The sequence below is a fragment of the Miniopterus schreibersii genome (genome assembly GCF_964146895.1).
Source record: "Miniopterus schreibersii genome assembly, chromosome: 11".
Taxonomy (NCBI): Eukaryota; Metazoa; Chordata; class Mammalia; order Chiroptera; family Miniopteridae; genus Miniopterus; species Miniopterus schreibersii.
Genome location: NC_138111.1, coordinates 60185196 through 60203664, shown reverse-complemented (window position 1 = coordinate 60203664; position 18469 = coordinate 60185196).

Below are 18469 nucleotides of genomic sequence, written 5' to 3'. Positions count from 1 at the left end.
ATCATGTACTAGTCAGAAACACATGATGAGGTTATGGCTGTGGTAAAAAAAAAAAGTTGACTTTTTTACAGAGATATTTACAAGAAAACTTTGCCTTTCACCTTGAGCAGAAGGTTGCACAACCATTTCCTCCCTTCATTGTATTTAAATCTTAGTCTCTCCAGAGAACCCCTGGTAGCCTGCAAGAGTTAATGTTCCATTCTAATCACCTCGGCACAAGGGGCTTCTTAAACTGGGTGGCAAAACAGGAGAGAATTCAGTCCATTTATTCACTGAGCCCCCACGGGGCTGTGAGGAAACTGAGTAGAAAAAGAATCCAAGGAGGGCAGAGAGATCGATATTCAATACCTATCACCTCACTGTCCGGGTTTCAAACCAAACAGCATGTTTCTACACATCTCTGCTCCCCCGAAGACTGAGAGGAAATGAGAAAGTTCAGACTGTAAATGTCAGTGACTGCGAGATTATAGAGTTAGTAGGAAAACATTCGCAACCCCTAATGCAGTTAAGCAGAGCTTCGGGAGAAGCTGGAATTTTCTAATAGAAGTTCTGATTTGCAATCAGCGTGCTCAGGCTATTATTAGAAGGAAAGGCTTGATGTAATGTGCGGATGGGGGGCAGACCTGGTTCCCATTTAAACAATGTTTTCACTTTTTAAAGAAACTTGGGACCTCCCAAGTACCCATTCACTGTTTGGGAGGGATAGTTGCACACTTTGAATGAGTGGGCTCACATGAGTTTTATATCTATGCCTTCCAGGATCCTTTGATTTCATGAATCCATGTACCTTGAACACAACTATCTCTGCCCTCAGTTTCTTCAGTTTAAAAAATTAAGTTCTTGTTGTTCCGACTATAAGACTATTGATAGCAGTAGCTAAGGTTTATTGAGCACATGATGAAACTTGACATACACCCTGTCATTTAATTCTGGTGGGACCCACAAAGAAAGGTGCTTTACAGGTGAGGAAACAGGTTCTGGGAGAGATTCGGAGACTTGCCTGAAAGCACACACGTTAAACAAATGACGGATCAGGATTAAAACCAGTTCTGTTTTACTCCAAGGTTTGCCCTGTCTACAGCGAGTCACTGCCAGAAACAAAACCATGAGGACCCCGGGACCCAGAGGTGATCTCACTACTGGAGAGAGTCATCGCCACGCTAGCCTGATACCCAGGGCTTCATGTGGTGGAGAATGAACCCTCCTGTGTGCATAAGCGCATTTAGCCTAACAGTGTAGGTGTCACCTATTTACATCCTATCTCTAAGTGTCTCCAAGAATGCATAGTAATATTTCCATTTTCTTCCTTTTTCTAAAATGCTTAATTCCTAAGGAATTACTTTAGTTTTCCAGATCCTGAAGTTACTATTGTTTGTGCTTGTATTTCAGGGATGTTTAACGCAGGCATATCGAGGTTAAAACTCCCCCATTTTTTCTTTTGTCATTTACAAATTTGTTCCACTTCTTCCTTTATTTCTGTTTCTTATAGTTTTTCTTGATTTCTTGATTGCCTCCTATGCTGTGTTTGTCAAAATCCTTTCTCTGCCCCCCCATCTGCTTTAATGCCACAAGGTGTTGGACAGGTTACCTAACATCTTTAACCAAAGTTATGCCACGAATAAAATAAGAATATTTACTTCATAGTGTTGTTGAGAATACAAAACACATAATATATGTTTTGGTTTATAGTAGGTTTTCCTCTTTTCTTCTTTGTTTTTAAAAAACATGTATGTTTTCATTGATTTTAGAGAGAGAGAAAGGGAGACGGAGGGAGAGAAACACCGATGTGAGAGAGAAACATTGGGTGATTGCCTCTGGTACCCGCCCAGACCGGGGACTGAACCCGCAGCCTGGGCACGTGCCACATCGGCCAGGGCCTATTTTCTTCTTTCTATGCCACCCTTTCTTTATCTTCTTTTTATAGTCTTATACTAATATTTTAACTTCTTCCTACAGATCCTATTATTTTTCAAGTGATAACTGACCCTGACCATTGTCTAAGACATAGATCTATGTTTTGCGTAGCTGTTCTGAGTGGACCTGTCTATTATCGCCAATAGCTATATTTAAGTTTTAAAGCTTAATTGTTGATTTTTAAAATATATGACAGGCACTGGAGATATAAGAGAAAAAAACAAAAACAAAAACAAAAAAATTAGCAAATACAAAAAAAAACAGGCAAAAATCCTTATCCTCTTGAAGCTTACTTTCTATTGGGGTTGGGAAAGAGAAGATGGACAGTTTAAAGTTAAAAATGTAGAATGGAGCTTGTGGGTTGGTGAACACATGGAGGTGCTGGAAGGATGGTGCACCTTGAAGCGGGCATGGAAGCGCCATGCCACACACCACCCCATACCTCGTCCTGTGCATCTCTTCCATTTGGCTGTGCCTGAGGTACATTCACATGCAAAAAAATATGCAATCTGTACACAGAGCTTACATCCTTTAAAAATTATCTCAACATAGATCATAGGCCTAAATGTAAATGCAAAATTGAAGACTCCTTGAAGATAACAGCGGAGAAAATTTAGATGATTTGGGTTTGTTGATGACTTTTTAGGTAGAACAGCAATAATAAGTTGGACTTCATTATAATTAAAAGCTTCTGCTCTGTTCAGGACACCCTCAAGGGAATGAGAAGACAGGCCACAGACTGGGACAAAATATTTTAAAAAGTCATTTCTGATAAAGGACTGTTATCCAAAATATACAAAGAACTCTTAAAACTCTACAGTAAGAAAACAAACAATCCGATTAAAAAGTGGGCAAAATATCTGAACAGAGGCTTCAACAAAGAAGATACAAAGATGATAAATGAGTATGTGAAAAGCTGCTCAACATCATATGCCTCAGGGAATCGCAAATTAGAACAACAGCGAGATATCACCGCACACAAAATGCTAATGAGGATGCGGAGCCACAGGAACTCTCATTCATTGCTGGTGGGAACACAAAACGGTACAGCCACTTTGGAACACCCTTTGGCAGTTTCTTTCAAAACTAAACACTCTTACCACGTGAGTCAGCAATCACCCTCCTTGGTCTTCACTCAAATGAGTTGAAAATTATGTTCATCCAATTACCTGCACACAGGTGTTTATAGCAGCTTAATTCATAATTTCCCAAACTTGGAATGAACCAAGATGTCCTTCAATGGGTAAATGAACTGAGTGTACTGTGTTATACCCATTCAAGGGAATATTATTCAGTACTGAAAAGGAATGAGCTATCAAGTCATGATGAGATATGGAGGAAATTTAAATGCACACTGCTTAGTGAAAAAAGCTAATAAAAGACTATATATTGCATAGCCCAACTATAAGAAATTCTTAAAAAGCAAAACTATGGAGATAGTAAAAAGATCAGTGGTTGCCAGGGCTTATGAGGAGGGAGAGACAAATAGAACAAGGTTGGTGAAATTATTTTGTATGATACCATGATGGTGGAAACATGTCATTAGGCATTTGTCCAACACAGAGAATGTACAGCACCAAGAATGAACCCTAATGTAACCTATGCGCTGTGGGTGATACTAATGTGTTAATGTAGGTTCAGCAATTTTAACAAACATACCACTTGGGTGTGGGATGTTGGTAGTAGGGGAGGCTGTACATTTTGGGGTGGTGGGGAATGGACACACAGTATATGCTAACTCTGTACTTTCCACTCAATTTGGCTGTGAACCTACAACGGTTCTAAAAAATAAAGTCTATTTAAAAATAAAGAATATATATTTTCTGCATGTCTTCTGACCATGTTCTAATCTCATCTATTTTTTACTTGTTGGAATGACTACAGAGTGTTCACATTTTACCATTTTTTGTTGCCAGTAATGGCGATGGCCAAATGTTTTCCTTTTGGCAATAATTACTCTCTCTACTTGCTCAGTGAGTGATTCCGTAAAATGTATTTAGGTTTCATAATAACTTTATAAGGCAGGTGGAGCATCTGTTATTTTCTCTGTTTGATGAAAGAGGAAACTGGTTTGCAGAGAAATTAAGTGACTTGTTGTAGGTCACACACACTGTTAGTGGCAGAATCAAATTAGACTTCAGTCCTGGGCTCTTTCTCTAAGATTATACAGTAAGAAAACATATAGTAAATGAATCTACTTCCTACTTTTCTGTAATTTGTAAATAGTGCTTTTATTGTACAACAGAGAGTTGGAATAGTTGACAACTACATTCAGGACTGGCTGATAGTAGTACCGGAGGGTATTTCAACCCTTGTGATTTTTATACAAAAAGTAACTCCTCTTAGGTCAAATTCAATATGTGTATTTCACTCCTTTGAAAAGCTACTAACATTTTCTGTCTCTGAAAAGCAACAGAAATTCAGAACACTGAACACAGAGAAAGCACAGCAGGGGTATGTAAGTAAAGGCAGGACATTCCCCTATAACCCTCCCTAACAACGCAGATAACAACTTAAAGACCGAATTTGGAGCGATTGCTGACAAAGGAACCGGCAAATGAAGAAATATTAGGAAGTGACATTTTAATGTCCAGCCCTTAAGACAGTGGCACAACAGAATACCAATTGGATCGAACCAGAAACAATTCCCGCAGCAACGCCTGCTAAGGACTTCACCATTATTTTTTTCAGCGTGTCGAGTTGATAGTTACGGCAGAATATCCATGCCGCCTCAATAATATGACAATAGCTGTGTGTGCAGTCACCTGATTAAAGACAGTTTTTCCTAGCCTTCCTGGGAGGTTTATGTGACCATGTGACTAAAGTCTAGCCAGTGGGTTGCTACTGGAAGTTATGTGCACAAGTTTCTGTTGTGCTTGAAAAAGGAAGAGATTGACTTCCCCCCCCCCAGGCTAGAGCCATGTGTGACCCTGGGGGCCGGAGCCATGCGCAGCCAGGGGCTGCGGGGCGCAGGCCTGCATTTCATGTGTGAGAGAAATAAGCTTCTGTCTTCTTTAATTCAGTATCGTTTTGTTCTCTCTAGCATAGCAGCTGAAAGAGTTCCTAACTAAATCAGAAGTTAATGTAAAGACTGTATTTGCCTGGCTTGTGTGGCTCAGCCATTGAGCATCGACCTAGGATCCAGGAGATCAGGGTTCGATTCCCGGTCAGGGCACATGCCCTGGTTGCGGGCTCAGTCCCCAGCAGGGGGCATGCAGGAGGCAGCCGATCCATGACTCTCTCATCACTGATTTTTTCTCTCTCTCTCTCCCTCTCCCTCCCTCTCTCTGAAATTAATAAAATATATTTTTAAACACTATTATATTCAGCTTGTAACTTGTTACATATTACTGTTCTAAAACAAACAGTGGCAACCATGCATATTTTTCTCCTTGTCATAGTGTTTTAGTCTTTCCTGTCACCTGGCCTCTGTATTTCTTTTTTTGTCTTTAAGGAAAATTCAAGAACAAATCTGGAAAGAAGAAAAACAGGAAAGAGCTGGAGGGTTTTGTGTGAAGGTACAGGGTCCACTTGAATTTAAGAATAGAATTAAAGTTGCAGCTTGAAAATCTTGACATATATAACATTTTTAAAAAATGTATGCTTCCCACACTTTGAGATTTCATGCATTCATAAAATTTTAAAAGAAATTTGAAGACTGGCATTTAGTCATCAACCTTATTTTTTCCTTTCCCTGAATGACTAGAGGAGCTGCTATGAGCATGCAGAACAAACCTTTCTCATCTTAAGGCGCAGACATTTCAAGTTAGTTATAGCAGAGAGTAGAGAATATCAGAGTATTACAATACCATAACTAATACAACCGACCCAAAACTGTGAGAAAGATATAATCTTAACATACTAGGGGACTGTCCTTTGAGTTGAATAAACTTTTCTCTATGGAAAACTCCATATGTGGCTTTTTAAAAAATTTTTTATTTTAGTCCCGGACTGGTGAAATACCCCCATTAACTTTAACCAGATTATGGACAAATGCTATGAATTACTGATGTAAACCAATCCTTGTACTGAGAGTTCTTTGTTCCTGCTTTTTCTTGTAACTTTTTTCCCAATTACCCAGCCAGACGTGCATTCTTTCTGGGGCCCCATGCTTCTTGGTCTGGCCCTGACCTTCAACCATTGGCACATTCTGCCTTCTCACTTTCTGGCCTCCTGTGTTGTCCTTGGGATGGTAATAATGATATTGAACACGCTATAGTTCAAGGGATCCATCCGTTTAACCTTACATCTCCCAAGATCCTTTGCTGAGATACAGCCCCACGGAGCGCAGGTTGAAAGTCAGTTTTTACAAATCACTGTGACTGGTTAGTTGCTAAGGTAGGGGACCTTGACAGCCGTGACAGAATGCTTCTGTGGCTAAAAGGCAGTGGGGGAATGGCTGAAGTCATCCTTTTAAATAGAATCAATGTGTGTCAGCTGCCTCACCACCTTGTACCAACATTACATCGGTAGCTAGAACTGAAGTAGCTTCCTTAATACCTTCCTAAGACCCCTCCCCGCCAACAAATATCTTAACATAAGAAGATTAATTCCAATGAACAATGTTAACCAACAATAGAAATATCATTTTAAAACTCTGTATGTTAATCCTTATTTGTTAACTGAAATTCCTTGTTGTAAGCAACATGTAAGAAAATATTTGTTAGACTTCTGTTGCTAATAAGTCAAGGTCACAGGCTTATAGCTATTACATGATGTCTATACATTTTTTTTTTAGACCAGTAAATGGCATTGTACTACACTCCTTTTCTTGCTGCTCTTATTTTGATATTAACCATGTGGGTGCTGGAGAGTCAGAATATTAGGGACTTTGCTACTTTTCATTATTAGAGTTCTAATAATGAAAACATAACAACTGTGATCATGGTGGACAGATAAACACAGTAAGACACATCTCAGGAAGAATTTCACAAACACAGGGCACATTTATGTTGTCACACCTGGAAACTTTATTCAGAGGAAAAATAATTCAGAAATTAGTCTTCCTTCAATCTTTCCCCTTAAGAAGAAAAGGTGGTGAAAATCATGCTTTCCACATTGTAAAACAAATACTTCAGAGTATTATTACATGTAGGCTTAAGAGAAATGAAAGCCCACTTGTAAAGTTTGCACATCTGGACGTAATTTCTATAGCCAGACTGCCCAAGTTTGAGTCTCAGCTATGCTTCCGACTGTGTGACCTAGAACAATGCTTCTCTGGTTTTTCCAATTTTGTTAAACTTGAGTTCAGTAAAAATTAGTTCTTACATGGGATATGACATAGGATTTTACAAAACTGTAAATGCTCACAGGTAGTTGGCATTTATTCAGTTCTTACTATGTGCCACTCTTCTAAGTACTTTACTTGTAATCTGTATGACATTTTAAAGTTTCCTTAGGTTACTGGCTGAAGGTAATTATTGTGACCTCCATTTTATAAGTGAACCAAAGTTATGGAACTTGCCCAAGGGCATACATTAGTAAATGGCACAGCTGTGGTTTAAATATAGACTGTCTGGCTGTAAAGTATGCTTTTAGCAACTATATTGCTGGAATTTTCTTAAATAGGCATTCTGTCTTTATTTCTAGCTTTTGTTTTGTACAAGAATTTTGTTGTGACTACTGACTTGTTTAAGAAACCTTGGTATTTTCCTATTTTCAGAGAGGATTCAAAAAAGAGCTTAATGTGCTGGAACTTTGACTTTTTTCTGTCTATGGGGGGAGACACTTGTTGCTTTTTATCTGGATTTTTCATGATCTTAGATTCCATGAAAGTAGTAACAGGTATCTACAACCTATCCTCAAAATTTGGAGTGTCTAATGTACAGAATACATTCACCGTAAGATAATATGTCACTGGTCTACAAAAATGTCAAAGTGGAGTGTTTTTGGATGGGATTATACAACTCCTAGGTTCCCAATATATATCCCATATGTTAATAAAATAATAATAATAATAATAATAATAATAATAAAAGTTCTTGTAGAAAGTTTGGGAATCATTGACCTATAATATTGTCCATCCCAGTCATGACTAGGTCAAACCAATTTACATATGTAAAGTTTTAGTCTGTGAAAATCTGTTCCTTCATTAAACAGAATCTTCAATTTTCCTGCCTCTTAGAGATTTTTTTTATTTACCTGAGAAAGCCAGCTAAGCTGACAACCTCTCTTAACTCAGTCCATTTTACACCATGTCACACACTCCACGCGCCTCCACCTCCCCTTCTCTGGAAACGGGAGGAGTGCTGGCTCCCTTGCCAGCAGCCGAGCTCACGCAGGGGCGGAATGTGACATTGCTGATTTCCCATTTTTTATATTCTCTGAGGGAGATGTGGGTGTGACAAGAGCATACCAGGGATTTTTTTTTTTTTTTTAAATAAACTTGTCATAAAAATCTCTTGTGACAGATTTTAAACAAGGCCCTGTAGCTGGGAGAAATGAAATGACAACACTGGGAGACTGGACGGAAACACAGCAGCCCAGCGGGTTTCTTTATTTCCTTGCCTTTGTTTCTCCTGCTGAGTTGAAATGTTGCTCCCACGGAGCCTGTGATGCTTGCTGAGTGAGAGGTCGGTGGCACTCCAAAGCAAATACCCTCCAACAGCCTTCAGTCCCTAAATAAGAGGCCACTGCAACCCCCCTTTCCTGAGAAGTGTCAGTCAGAAAGGCAGAGGAGCCCTTGGAGATGGGTTGGAGCGTGTCAGTCACTCAGAGTCAACTCTGGCATTGAACAAACGGTGCGTTCCTTCATGCAGTGCCAGCGGGCCGCTTCTGGCTACAAACTCTTTTGTAGGGATGAAAGCCTTCCTAGTGGAGTTCTAGCAGTTCTAAATATTTCATGCCTGTGCACGATCAAAAAGTTGCCATGGGAAGGCTGGCTTGAAGGTGTATTATCAGCCTGGCGTTTCCCAAGGTAAAGTTGCTCATTAGCTTGTGCTTCTCTGCCCCATTCCCACCCAAGTCAGAAACTCCAATTGCAAGCATTCTTTAGAAATCACAATCCCTATCTTGGGTATCTTCTCTGTTGAGGTCTGTCAGCTCTGCCTTCTAAATCCTGCTAAAGACATCACACACGCTAACAGGAGAGGAAGCAGAAGCTGCTGTGTCTTAGGATGTGTTTTGAAGTACTTGTGGAAATCAAGTTGTATTAGTGATCTATTGGATAGAACTATCCTGAAACTAAGTAGCTTAAAAAGAATGAATATATTATTATCTCTCACGCTTTCTGCGGGTCAGGTCTTCAGATAGGGCTCAGTGAGGATGGCTTTGTTCCAATAGTGCCTGACCTCAGATGGAGTATTTGGAGACTTGGGGCTGGAATCATCTGCAGGCTCTTTTACTCACCTGTCTAGCATTTGATCCTTGCTTTTGGCTGAGAGACCAGCTAGGATGGACATATCCCACAACCTAGGTGGCTGGATTTCAAGGGCACGTGTCTCAAGAGAGATACAGATTTTTATGACCTAAGGACGTTATGCAGAGTCACCTTCATCACATTCTATTGATTAGTACAGTTATAACATCTGCCCACGTTCAAGGTAAACTCCCTCTGAAGATATGTCAACATCACATTTTGAGAAAAGCATGAGGGATGGGATTATATATATATAATCTTCTTTGGAAAATATACAATTTGTTTCTCAAATGCAGGTGAGAAAAGTTTAGATTAGCTATGCCTCATAGTCCTCTGGCCACGTAACATAAACTGATGGTAACTCTTCAGTTGCTATAACCTATCATAGCAATGTAATGCTTTCCAATATTTCAGTTGATTTTATATTTAGTATTAACTTTCAGTATCACTTGAAGTTGATAAGTCAAGACTTCTCACCTCTACACTATTAATAAAGATGCTGAGGCTCAGAGAGGTGTAGATATCTTAAAATAACCCGGGTATTTAATGGTAGATTTGGGACTAGAATATAGCTTCTCTAACTCCTAGACCATTGCTCTTTTCATCAGAATTTATACCACCTGCAACTTGTAACTTCTCAACAAATGATCGTTTACTGAGTACTTTCGATAATGGGGGCGCAGTGGTAAGCACTGAGCTTTAAAGATGAACTGCCACGATCTCTCCCTTTAGGGAGCTCATGGTCACGTAGAGAGGGCGAGCACGTAAGTGCAAGTGTGCCAAGGAATGGGGTGTGTGCAGAAAGGAAAGTAAGCAAAGGCCTATTTGAGCACAGAGAGAATTGTTCAGTTCATTTTGAAATCGGGGTGACTTCCATGGGTGGGGGGATGGGGTAAATATTTGTCATTGCTTAGCTCACTAAACCAGATGGCTGTCTGAAAAGGAGCACATTAGTTACTTAAATTTCAACATACATATCTTAAATATGGATATATCTTACTTGATATATGGTAAGGCAATTTTCTTTTTGTTTTGTCCGATAAATGTATATGTTTGTTATATCTTAACTATGGGTATGTCTTACTTTTTTTCACTGTTTTGAATAGTATTTTTAAATACTGTGGTTTCTAATCGGTGTTGCTGGTATATAAAACTTCCATTACTTTTCTTGTACAGATCTTTCATGCTACGATCCTGTGTTTCTTGCTTCTAAAATGAATTTCATTCCCATCACCACCCTATTGCTAAGCAAACACCACATAACATGGGTTGCTGTGTTTCTTGCCTATCACCACCTTATTGTTATGAAATTATTACATGTCAAGGTACCAATTTCTCTATTAGTTCAAGTAGGCTAAGTGCTCTACTAATCCAAAAATTGCAGTGATTGAAGGTTTATTTCATGCTCATGTTACAGGCCAGTGTGTGTTGCCAGGAAAAGGGCTCTTGTCCACAAAATCATTCAGGACATTGACTCCTTTTTTGAGTGGCTCCTCCCTTCCCTATGACCCCAGAGACACAGCTGGATTCCTTGCATCTAGCTCACAAAAGAAAGAGAAGGGTTAGTAGTATTGCATACACCAGTGTTGGGGGTGGGCCTACAGAAAAGGTATCTCGCTTTTGCCCAGAACTCAGTTACCCAGCCACTCTAATTGAAGGAGAAAGCTGACAATATAGACTGGTTGTGTGACCAGGACAAGGAAATGCATTTTGGTGGTATGCAACTTTATCTCTAGATATTTCAGTTCTACCAAGATCAGCTCAATATTGCTTTTTAATATATATATATATATATATATATATATATATATATATATATATATATATATTTTTATTGATTTCAGAGGGAGGAAGGGAAAGGGGGAGAGAGAAATAGAAACATCAATAATGAGAGAGTCACTGATCAGCTGCCTCCTGCATATCCCCTATTAAGGATGGAGCCCTCAACCCGGGCATGTACCCTGACCGGGAATCGTACCTCGATCTCCTGGATCATAGGTCGACGCTCAACTGCTGAGCCATGCCAGCTGGGCTCAATATCACCTTTTAAGTTACATTATATAACATTTCATTTCATTCCATTCCATTCTAAACACTGAAGCAAAAATAAAGTTTAGTGCAGTGGGTTGCATAATATATTGAATTCCTGCTCCATAAAATGCCATGTCTTGGTTGAAATTAATTATTCTCACCTTTGTCATTTTATGGCTTTTACTAGGAAACTTGGTTAAAATATTTACCATGGTCTTTCTTGTATTAAAGAAAGTTGTAATTCATTTTTCTCTTTCCCTCTAGATGGTGTTATTAATCCTTGAATCCCCACAGGTGCCTAGAATAGTGTTTCAACATTTGGTCCATAGGCAATCTATATGTTTGTTAAACTGAATTGAAAGAAGGCTATAATTCAAGGAGCCATCAAGAAGTTTGGGGATTTTCCACACATACACAATTTTTTATAAGTCGGGATTCTCCAAAGAAACAGAACCAATAGGATGTGTGTATATGTATACACTTGACAATTACAACTTGGAACACTATGTTCTAAAATATTTCTACCCATCAAACAGTACTACAAAAGGGGCAATAAATCTAGATTTGCAGATAACGAAGATTTAATTGAACCTTTTTTGACACATACAGGTGGAGAAATTACAATTGGGGTGCTTCTGGAAATAACAATGCTAGCATTTAAAATTCTAAGTAAAAATATAATTACCAAGCAATTCCTCTTGATTAGTGCCTCTGTTCTCATGATGAGCTCAGATTCTCTGATAATGTTAGAAGAATGACACTTAGTCAAAAAGTTCAGGTGACATGCCACAAGTATAAGCAGGCCAATCAGGATCTCTTCAATTAAGATGTTTAACAGCAGGTGGGTTGTTATTTCTCTCCACAGAAATAGAATGAAGGCCTTTCCTGATGATAAAACGGATTGTTTTCTCAACAGCCTATCCAAAACAAAAATCCTACCTTGAAGGCCCTAACGTTTAGTGTTTTATTCTTTCACGTATCGCGTTTAGGCAGTTAGCATACTGGGTGGTTGTTGTGTATTATGGCGAGGAGTTACACTGTTACACATGAGCAACAAACACCCTGACTCTGCTGTGAGGAAACAACCATGTTCAAGCTTGGGTTGTTGAGTTTGTGGGCTGTGTGTGTGTGTGTGTGTGTGTGTGTGTGTGTGTGTTCCAACTCCAAGTGACTGTGACTTGGATTAACACTGACATTTTCATTTTAGCATAGATAAACCTGGCCTCAGAGGTCTATTGATTAGAACCTTGAGGTGATGGCTGGAATTTTCTTCAAAGGCTTGTTCAGCTCCAGGTTTACTCCGTTACGCTGTAAACAGAATGAGGAGACTCAGGGTGCAGTTTTGAAGACTCATCCAATTTCAGTAAATCTTTACCTCTGACAGATAATAAAATCTTAATAGAAGAGAGCTTTTACTTTCCTATTTTTTTTCTCCTTTGCTTCAGAAGATGCATCTTGGGAAATTTTCTGCTGTAAAAAATTGCCTCCCGAGTTACTAGCTACCATCTGAAACCCAAATTTTGTCTCCTCTGTGAATTTTCCTGAGACTCAAACGCAGTGCTATTTCTCCTGTTATTTCTTCTTGAAAATCTCATTCATGTCAAACAGTGTGTGCATAATTAATAATGACTTATTACACATTTGAATAAATAACTATGAGCCTACCCCTCAAAATGAAATATTCAATCCAACAAACATTTATTGATCAGCTAATATGTAGCAGGAAACATCTTTGGCCCTGGGAACAGCAAGTTGGATAAGACTCATTTGTTAATTTCAAAAAGGTGACATTGTTTTGGTGGTATATTTTGGGATTACTGCTTTAAACAATGGTGAACTAATTTGGTTAAATAACCTTTTCACAGATAATAATTGAAAAATCTAGAAATAATGCATATGTAATTCTATATCTTATATGTGCTTTTGCCCCACCCTGTATGTAAGTGTGTGTGTGTGTGTACACCAAGCAACTTGTAGGCACAGATAATGACCTAAAGTAGGTGAACATTTCAGAGACTGTTACCCTTGAGAGAAGCAGTGTAACAGGTGCGATTTGCTATTTTGAAGCTCTTTGCTTGAGTGCATGACCAAGCCTACTCAAGTCTCGGAAAGCAGAAAGCCACTGCCTTACCGGCTTGAGACATCAGAGAACAGAGTTTGGGACTGGAGAAATAGTCAGAAGTTAGGGAAAAATGCTGGAAGGAAGAGACAGAGAGTGGTTCAGCCCCCAAACCTGCATGTAAAATCCACTAAAATCCTTTGCTGGCTAAACTAGTTGGCATGTTTGGGGAAAATCCCGTGGGTCCAGCAAAAAAACTATGCAGAAGTATCAGACAGTTTCTGCAAGAGGACAGAATTTGGAGTTGAATCCAGCCAAGTTATCCAGTTCTAGGAAAAAAATCACTCATCACAGTTACATAGCAATATCTCATTTCTACAATTTATTGTCCATAATAATCTAGCATATGAAAAAATAAATGCGAAGAAACAAAAAACGTGACCCATACTCAAGAACAAAGCAGCTAATGTAAATTGATCTTGCAATAACCAAAGTGTTGCAATTAGCAGAAAAAGACTTTAAAGCAGCTACTATAAATATTTCTAAGGACAGAAAGGGAGATATCTGTGAAATTGATGGCATGGTGTAGAATCTCAACAGAGAAATAGAAATGAAAGAAAAAGGATATTCTAGAGCTTAAATATAAAATAACTGCAATATACGATCACTGAACACTGGAGGTGGCAAGGAAAAAGTCAGTAGATTTAAAGATGAATTAATAGAAACTATCAATGCGAAGAACGAAGAGAATGGGGGCTGACGTTAAAGGAACAGAGCCTTAAAACTACGGGAGCATTAATAAGTGGTTTAACACATGAGGTATTGGCATCTCAGGAGGGGAGGGGGAAGAGTATGGGGCAGAAAAAATAAAATCTCTATTCCACGGTGTACGACCTCTGCATCTGCCTTGTTCACAGCTGTATTCCCAGCACCTGGGATACAACTCGTAACTGTTGGAAAGCACATATTTGATGATTATTAATACTTTGATGAATAAATGTATAGTTTCAGGGGCTGAAAAAAACACATTGTCTAAGTCCTTGCTTAATAAAATCAGAGAAAATAATTGGATATGGGTAGTCATGCTGGTAAATTGGGGCGTGATTGGGGTTCAGTGATGTCTGACTCTTTAGAATATTAAAGAGGAAATAATGGTGCTATGCAGAGTTCTTTTGGTTAATTTCATGATTCCAAATAATTGACTGCTCTGTTTTTCCCCCTGATTTTCCAATGGCCAGCTTTATTTTTCCTTTTTGGTTTTCTTTCTGAGGCCTAAGCTGGGTGCTAACTAGAAGTGCACCACTAATTATTAAGTAGCATTAGATATCTGGCCTGTACAGTGACATCAAACTGCATTGTCTTGACACACTTGGGTCAAGGACTGAAGAACAAAATGAGTTGCATATGAAGTAGGGATACTGTGTAAGGACAGAGACCGACAGGAAAAGAGACCAAAGATGATGTCTCACTGCTGCAGAGTAAAGGCCTGCGAGCCTTTCTTGGATTGATTTCAAGAGTTATTGTTCAAGTTTTGAATGTTTAAAAGTGCATGCATACGAGCCCTTGAAAGACAGATTGAATCTGAGAGTCTTGGTGTCTCTAATTCTGAGGAAAATCAAAGCTGAGAGTGAAGATAGACCAGGCGAATACATGGTCTTTTTAATGGTGCTTGGACAAGTATAGGAGAGCTGGATATTCCGAGGAGAGCGCACACATTTACAGGGAAAAAAAGCAATAGGAATTTTGTAAAGGAAAGTGACTTTTTTTCTTTTCTTTTGGTGAGCTCATATATCTAGGTGTAGATCTTTTCAGGTTCTCAAAGATCCACTCTAATAACAGGTTAAAATAATCCAAATACCTTGAAGTACAATTTGTATGCAGGAAAGGAAGTGAGGGAAAGAAAATTTTCGCACATGGTAGAGTAACAACAACACTTGACTGAAAGCCTAGCGATCTAGCCCCATGCCTGCTTTCCCTAATCAGTTGTATGACAGCTCCTGAACTTAAATTCATATACAACATATAAATTTTTTTAATCCCTTTCAGTATTATAAAAGAGACAAAAGGAAAACATATTTAAAGCATTTGTGATTATTTTCCATAATTAGAATCTTACAATCACTCCAAGGGCTGCTTCTGCTATTATGTGCCCACCAAAACCACTAGTATTACACAGACCCATATGTAGCAAAGGCATAGACTTCTTTGGGTAACTTATGTTTATCTGGTAACCTGACTGTTTGAGGAACAAAGTATAAACACTTCTAGTAATAAGAAACCTAAGGGGTTTGAGGGACTCTCTTTTCCCCTTCATTCTTACTTTGGGGTTTCTTTGGAGGCATAAGTCCTTATTTATTCATTCAACAGCTATTCATTGAGCACCTGCTACAAACTAAGCATGTTTCATGGGCTGTAAATAGAACAGAAATTCCTGCTTTCATAGCACTTATAGTTTAAGACTCACTCCCTTTTGTGACATGTCCCTGTTTATGTCATTCATTGATCCTCACTCTTTTAAAAGTTAAATCCAATATTAACAAAAGCTGGGGGAAATGTTTAGTACTGAGTCAAAAAATGTTCTGCCTGGGAAATAAAATGTCAGCAGACAAAATTGCCTCTAAGGAATCTGAGAGGACAGAAATATACAGGCCCTGAATCACATTTTGTGCCTGTAGGTGGAAAGCGCCAACACATTCAAAGCCCGATCCATCCAAAGTCACCCATTTTTATATAAAGCCATCTAGCACAGACACAGCCATCGTATGTCACAGTTCTCCCTGCCAAAAAATTAATTGGCTCAGGCTGACTTTGAATTCATCCCAGATTTGCAAAAATCTTGCTGCAAGGTTTGTCTACCTCAAGAAAACCTTTGATAAACCCTGCTCCAAGTTTCAGATTTTTACAAAAACCTGAAACCAAGCAAGATTTTCTTGGTTCCCAATTTGGTGTGGAGGTACTGCAAGCTCTAACTATGAGGCCTCGAGGGAACACAAGGAGAGACAGACACGAAAGGAAAAGCTTTGAAACAGGTAATTAAGGAGGGAAAACACATCAGGAAAACAAGTAAGGGTCAGAAGCTTAGCTGAAATTGTAAGATTATTAATAAATGATTTACATTGAAATATTTCTATGGTATTATGCCACTTAAGAGGTACAAATTTCTGGATACACTTTATTGTTAAAAGTTAGGACTTTTCAGAAGGAATGCCAAACCCATACAGAGTGATCCATAAATAGAAAACACAAAACAAAACCCTGTCTCTCCTCCCCTTAGCCCTACAAAGTTTTACATTTTTTCCTCTTATTTACTGACATTCAAAGATGAGTTAGCATAAAATGAAAAAACTAATTCAATTGGAAATGGTGTTTTAGTCATATGCAGGGTGTACCACGCAATTGAGACTTTAATGATCAAAATAATTTACCTTTGGGTGACTTAGTCAACAAAATCAGTCCCAATATTTGATTTCAGTCTTTTTATTCAAAATGGTGCCAGATAACCCAATTTTTGTTTTGACATTTCTCCATCCATCCTCAGTTTTAGGTCAAGTATATCAAGAGAGAGGACTCAGGTTGCTTTTGTCCTTGACTCTGACTCTTTTACACTTGGAGACAATGGAACTGTTTTTATTTTTAAGTCAGGGAAGATTATTTCATGAAAGTGTTGTTTTGATACTTAAGATCCTTTGGGTTTTTCATGGAAATGAAAACATCTGTGATTATATTATTTCATTAGTAAAGTAGATTTTGAACACCTACTATATGCCCAATCATAGGAGGTATGTAAAAGGATTTACTCACTTTTAAAAATATGAGAACAGTCCTAGAGCATAAAACCAAGACTCCTGAATGGGCAGGTATTAATTTATTTATAGATGCAAAAGGGAAACATATTTGCAATCAATACTATCCCCCAAGTTAGTACAAGATCATTGTAAATAGGAAGTATCTTCTTCCTCAAAGCCAAGTCTTAATTCCAAGGCTGGTCATGCTACAGATTTCCTCATTCAGCAGAGATAAATGATAAAAGATAGATGAAGAGAGTCATTGCTTAGATGCGGCAAAAATTGCTTCTACTTTTTATGATATTAGGTACATAGAGATTTTGCAAGGTAGAGTGTTTATTTCAAATAAAAGAGATTATCATGAGATTTTTAAAAGACAGCCAAGAGCACAGGTACTGTTGTTATATGAGAATGATGCATTTTAGATCTGAGATTACTTCAGTTGGAGCTAAATAATTCAAAGGACTCTCCTTTCTGGTGTTTAATACATATTTCTGTCAATTTACTAAGCAGAGATAAGCAACTCTTTTCACACGTTTTTTTTTGGGGGGGTTAAAAATTCAACTAAAATTGAGGTATTAAAATTTAGCTTATCTACGATGACACCTAAAGTCTAGCTTTTATTATCAAAATTTTTACAAGAAAGCCTCAAGGACTTCAAAAAATGTCTATTATTTATATTTTCTAGTATTCTGTACAGCATTTTTTCTTTTATTTGTTTTTTTCTTTTGCCTGCAAATAACTTCCTGTCTTCAATGTAATTAAGAAAAAATCTGAGTTATAACCTAATAAGAGTCTGAGGACTGAGAGCATGAGAATTCAGGGTAAATAGCGTAGAAAGAGAGTAGGCTCAATTTAAGTGGAATATAAATGAAAGAATAAGCCTATTGGAAGTAAAACTTGTTCTCCAAACTAAATTGGCTTTCTAAGGAGTTATGGTGCGTTCTGCCTCTTCAATGCATGTGTAAGCTTCGTGCTCTGGGGAAAGGGTGGAAAGTTTCCCAGGTTGTGCCCTTTTTCACAAAGCTATGTTCTCTCTTCTTTGCTGGCTCATTTCTACTGGTCCTTTGGACATTTGATGAGCTGTTATCTGCAGTGAGGTTTTCTTTATTCTACTTGATTGTTTTGTTACTGTCCTCCCAGCCCCAAGCACCCCGACACATACATTGTTGTATTTACCTCGTTGACTTGGAGCTGTCTGTTTATGGACATCTCATATACTTGACCCTTAGGTCTTTAAGGACAAAAGTTATGACTTATTTATCTTTGCAGTGCAATGTTCAGTATGACATAGACATTTCATAAGTGTTTAAATTTTAAAAG